Source organism: Quercus lobata, chromosome 8 (genome assembly GCF_001633185.2).
Source record: "Quercus lobata isolate SW786 chromosome 8, ValleyOak3.0 Primary Assembly, whole genome shotgun sequence".
NCBI lineage: Eukaryota > Viridiplantae > Streptophyta > Magnoliopsida > Fagales > Fagaceae > Quercus > Quercus lobata.
The window spans coordinates 25,842,873-25,849,134 of record NC_044911.1 but is presented as its reverse complement, the minus strand read 5'-3'; positions in this window follow the sequence as shown (position 1 = coordinate 25,849,134).

The window sequence follows — 6,262 nt, the reverse complement described above, 5'->3', positions numbered from 1 at the left end:
AGCAAAATGATTTAAGACTCGAACGTATTTACATGTAACTTACAAGAACCCAAAGTGATAACGTCTTATTTTGACTTTCCCAAAGTAAGGATTAGAGGTAAAATATTGGGTGCGATAGTAAAGCAAAATGATTTAAGACTCGAACGTATTTACATGTAACTTACAAGAACCCAAGGGTTTGTTTTATGCTTACTCGTGGTTACTTGTGCTAGTAATATCCTTTTGGTTTGATTGGACATTCGCTTTCCCCCGAGCACTCAGGTCAGCCTCCTCAAATTTTTAACTAAACTAACCAAAAAGACTACTTTTTCTTGTGTAGTTAACACACCACCCAAAGGTTCGTTTTATGCTTACTCGTGGTTACTTGTGCTAGTAATATACTTTTGGTTTGATTGGACATTCGTTTTTCCCGAGCACTCACGACAGCCTCCTCAAATTTTTAACTAAACTAACCAAAAAGACTACTTTTTCTTGTTTAGTTAACACCACTCAATACTCTATTTCTTATTTCTTTTTTTTTTTTCCTCTCTCCTTTCTTTCTTCTTACTTCATTTAAATATTTATTTTTTTACTCTCCTCTCTCCTTTCTTTCCTCACCATTCCAACTACCACAATGTTGCAATTTCTACTTTTTCGGTGTTCAAAAAATTTTTATTTTTATTTTTTTATTTTTTTTACAACTCTGATGTGGTAGACTGTGAATAATTAATTATCATTTACACATGAATCATTTTTTTTCACCAATCACATTTTTTCATATTATAGTTGTGGTAAAAAGTTGTAAAAAATTTTGTGACATTAGACTTTTTCCTAAAAAATTTCAAACATGGTAGTGTTTACTAGTACAGCTGAGATGAGATTGTAATCAAATAAAGAAGAGATTGTAGAGTGTAATTGGGAAAACTATGAACCTTCCTAGTAGGTTCCTTACTCCATTTCTTTAAAAAAAAAAAAAAAAAATTCAGAGCTCACGTGACCTTCCTTCACTCTTTTTTTTTTTGATGGGCTTCCTTCACTCTTTTTGATGTTTTACTTTTCAACTTTTCAGATATTATTTTTGCTCTATCTCAGCTCTTTACTTCTCTGATTTGACCAGACCTTTTTTACCTTGCCTGACGGCTCTCTCACTTTCTTACATTCTCAAGGTATCCTCTGATCCTCTCGGCCTCTCAAGATATACTCTTCATTTTGTTCTTTGTTTCCTTTATTTTTATTTTTATTTTTACTGCGCCTACTCTAGTTTTTCACCGAATCTTTTATTTATTTTTTTTTTTTTGTCCCCCCACTCGTCTATTCCCTTCCCTCTTTCTCTCTTACAAAATGCATGAGAATGAAGAAAAAAAAATAGAAGAAATTCAACAATGTTCAACTCCGTTTCGGAACGAAATATCAACCTCCTCCTTGCTGAAAAGAGAGACAGAGAAACCCACGCAAAGTTAAAGAGAGAGAGAGAGAGAGAGAGAGAGAGAGAGAGATGTGGAGAGTAAGTGATGACTTTTTTCATTTTTATTCTCTAGCGAGGATCAAGCATCGCTGGACTGGCGAGGCCTCCTCTCTAATGATAAAATTGTGGGACAAAATATTGAGGCTAATGTGTGAGTTTTTTTGAATCTTTAGCTATATATTTGCTGAAATATTAAAAGGACAAGGATTTCTTGCACACAATCTTGCAGCGGTTGCTGCAATTAAGGACATGTGTCAAAAAAAAGAAAGAGACACATATGCATGGTTTTAAAATCCGGACAGTTCAATAAACTGTAAAAAGGAGAGGTTCAAGATTTTTAAGGTCGACCGAGGTCAAATCGGGGTCAAACCGTGATGGTGTCATAATTAATTTAATAATTAAATAAAATAAAATAAAAAGGTATTTAAAATATATAAATAGTTGCAAAATTGACTAAAAATATCTAAAAATAATTGAAACAGAAATTAAAATAAAATTTATTGATATTATAAGGTTAAAATAAAATAAAAATAAAATAGTACAACATAAATAAGCATTAAAAAAATATTTCATAATAATCCTACAAGTCTAAATTATTTTGATTAAATTAAAAAAATTACTTTTGATTATTTTAGTAAATTCACATGCAAATGCATTATTCTTTAATCAAAATTGAATTAATCAAGGGAAATAAATTTAGTAATATTTAATAAATTGAGAGAGATGTGATAGAATAAGTTGAAAATTTAAAACTAACATAAATCTATAATAAATATAATACACTTCATAGTTGTACACAACCAGCATGTGTGGTGCCTTGGTCTTGATTCTGGACTTGATTCTTAAATAAGGCATAAGTCTCAAGTTCTAAACTCCATGGCTCCCTTTTCTCTATTTTTTAAGAATAAAGTCAACTCTTTGAATTGTTGAACTGGCCCACTGTTCGGCCAGTTTTTCAGGTTGAACCCTAGTTCAAAAGGTTCACTCAAAATATTTAAATGCCTAGTTTTCACATATAAAAAACCGGATTGTGACCGGTTCACAAGTAACCCAATCGGATCGGCTGGTCCAGTTCGGTTCTGATAACCTTGCACATATGCAAGGGTCATGTGCAACCTAACTAGGGGTGGCAATTCGTGTTCGCGGGTCGGGTTCGTGTCATGTCAAGCAATGAGTATTTGGCTATATAAGTTGACCCGAACCCTACCTGTTTAGTAACGTGTCAGGAATCCTCAACCCGAACACGACATGTTTATTAAACAGGTCGACCCGACTTGACACGTTTAACTCGATTAATTAACAAATCATGTAAACGTCAATACAAATGACCCTCCTCGCTCTCTTTTCTTCTTCTTCTTCTTTTTTTTTTTCCTCGCTGCTCTCTCTCTCTCTTCTTCTTTTTTCAAATATGGCTACAAGAGAGGTTTCAATTGCTTCAACCGGTTTCAATTGCTTCAAACTCCAACTGTACCTCTTAGCATCTACCTCCCTAGGTGCCCTAGGGATCGCCAGTTTCATCAGAATGATATGAGCTTTAAGGCTTACATGAAACTTATGGGTCACATTAAGGAGATCGACATTTAGTGGGTAGTGGAGTGGTAGCATATCTCAAGCATGGTCCATAGCTGCTGTAAGGACTGCTGTGTGACTCTAGTTGCTACTCATACTACTCCACTTGTCGTATCTCAAGGCAATTTGGAAAGTGTCAAGGAGCTTCTCATGATGAAGGCACCTTTCACATTGCGGTGTTTACCAGTAGAATCTTAGGCAGGATTAGTGAGGCTTAGCCACGTCGTGGGTGGCAAAAGGCATTGTTCCTCCTCGATACATCTATCTCACTGCAGGGTACAAGCAATGGTTGGAGGATGACATGAAGTGGATTCTGAGGGATGAGAAAGCTTACACGAAGACTAGCAAGAAAGCAAGGAGGACTGACTGACCACCTTGGTGTGCCCCATGTTTTAATTTTCTCCACTTTTATGATTCTCATGTTTTAGTTTTTTAATTTAATAAAGGATTGGAATGTTCCAAATCTTTTATGAAAACAATCTTATAGATAACGCCTTAAAATGTATACTTGTTATATATTTATGTGGGCGTTATCTCCTTATTACTATGCTTAATTTGTATAATTAAGTCATGATTTGCATTAGTTCCTATTATTTATCTTTACATAATTTCTTGAATAAGATGTCATTTATTGTGTGTAATTTTCTACTTTCAGTAAATCATGTGAAAAAGATGAGTTTACAAGTCTGTGAGAGAATGGAGGCCAAACTAGAATTAAAGAGGAGCTAAAGGACCATGCTTAAATGTTTAAGGAGGTGCAGCTGGAGTGCTTGGGTCATCTACCATGTTTGGAAGCTTCAAATAAGGAATGAAATCAAAGAGGCAGAATCTGAAAAGGAAAAAGCAGATTTGACCACTGATCAGTGTTTTGGGCGTATCTTTCTCCTTAAAAATCCAATTGACACAAGGCCAGATGGGTTGGAACTGTAACTCAAATATCTAAAATTTTCCAGTTTTGAGTTTTTCAAAATTCACAATTTTTGAAGGCTGAAATTAACTCACAAGTTATTGCTGTAAATCTGGACAAAAATGAAAATAGTAAAAGTTTTATTTTCTTTGGACACTTGGACGTTAGGGTTTTGAAGGGAGGCTGTGTGGAACGAATTTGGCAGAGAAAACCTTGTATTTTCCTTTCTCTAATGGCAGCCTAAACTCTTTCCTAGGGCTAGGGGTTATGTTTCTTCTAGACGGTATGAATATTTAATGTGAATCTTTCTAGGATTCTATCAACAACATATTTGATTGTTCAATTAGATTTCTTTTGATGTATTAGTTCTTCCATGCTTTCAATAAGTTCAATCATGTTTTTCTTATTGTTTAGATGAATTTCTAATAGTTTCAAATAGAAATCAGGTTTTAAAGTGAATGTGTTTTTTTGAAAACTTTTCTAATCGCATTATTAATTTAGGTTATCATGCGTTCTTAAATTGTCTCAGTTCAATCAAATCATAAGTTTTTAATTGTATAATAACAATCAATTACGAAATATATTTTCTTAGATCACAAAGAATTTCATATCGATATAGGGAAACACCCTGATGCCCCAGTATTTATATTATTGATTTAAATCAGTTTTTATTATTATTCTTGTTAACAATCACCAAGTAAAAGTACTTTTCTTATTTACCCAAATTGTTGTTTAATTATATTATCTTTGAATCTATCCTGCTCCTTGTGGTTCAACCTCGGTACTTCTAGAATTTTATTGCTACGATCTCTTGCACTTTGGAGTGAGCAAGCACTTATCATCTTTTAATTTAAGCAATAAGAGAATCACATTTTTATCCATGTAATTTTTGCCCATAACGTCCCTTTGGAAATTTTCGCCATGCCCATGGTCTTTTCCCCTAATTTTTGCCTAGACCACCCTTTCGGGTTTTCAATCTAGAGAAGTTCTTGTTCCTTAACTTTTGCCTAGGCTGCCCTTTCGGGTTTTCAACCTAGCAGACTCTTTTCCACTTTTTTTTAGATGTTGTATTTCCAGAGTTTATCCATGTTAATTGGGCAAAGCATCCCTTCCCTATCCAAATCTGTGATCCTTGTAGCACCTCCAGACATGATCTTCTTGATGATAAAAGGCCCAGACCACCTTGGCTTCATCTTTCCCCTTGGGTCAAAAGTCTCATCTTTGAGCACCTTCAGGACCAAATCCCCTTCTTTAAGGTTTCTCAGTTTCACCTTCTTGTTGAATGCCCTAACAATCCTTTTTTGGTACCCTTGTGCATGATATTGTGCCCTAGCCTTCTTCTCATCTATAAAAGCCAATTGTTCATATCTCGCCTTAGCCCAATCCTCCTTTAGGACCTTGGTTTCCACCAATACCCTCAAAGATTGTATCTCTACCTCAATAGGAAGCACTGCCTCACTACCATAAACCAAAGAGTAAGGTGTTGCCCCAGTCGACGCATAGATAGAAGTTCTATAACTCCATAAAGCAAATGGCAACTTCTCGGCCCAATCTTTGTATGTCACTACCATCTTGGCTAGGATATTCTTCATATTCTTATTAGCTACTTCTATGGCACCATTAGCTTGTGGTCGATATGGTGAAGACTTGTGATGCTCAATGTTGTACAACTCCATGATCTTTCGAACCTTCCCCTCAAAGTGGGAACTGTTATAAAAAAATGATCTCTTGGGGCACCCCAAATCGGCATATGATGTTGTTTTCTAAGAACCGAGCTACATGCTTAGCCTTCAATACGGAATAGGAGACTACCTCCACCCACTTGGTGAAATAGTCAATTGCCACCAAAATGTATTCATGCCCATTTAATACCTTAGGAGCTATCCTTCCAATCACATCTATGCCCCAAACCGAGAATGGCCATAGAGAAGTCATGCTATACAACTCACTAGGCGGTACATGGTTCAAGTTGGCATGCGTCTGACAATCATTGCAACTCTTCACATAGTCCACACAATCAGTCTCCATTGTATTCCAGAAGTACCCCATCCTTAGGATTTTCTTGGCTAACATTCTTCCATTCATATGAGGGCCACAAATCCCTTGATGAACTTCTTCCATTATACTCTTGGCTTCTTCCTTTTTCAAGCAATCATAGGATCTTCTATAGAGTTGTCCTCCACATAGGATGTATTGTGTTGCCATCATCCTAATGGAATGACATTCTCTCTTGTTGGCACCATTCGGATATGCCCCTAGTTCCAAGAACTTCACAATGTCATATTACCATGGAACTCTCTCTTCCTCTATGGTCATTACTGAAGCTTCGGTCTTCCTTTTGT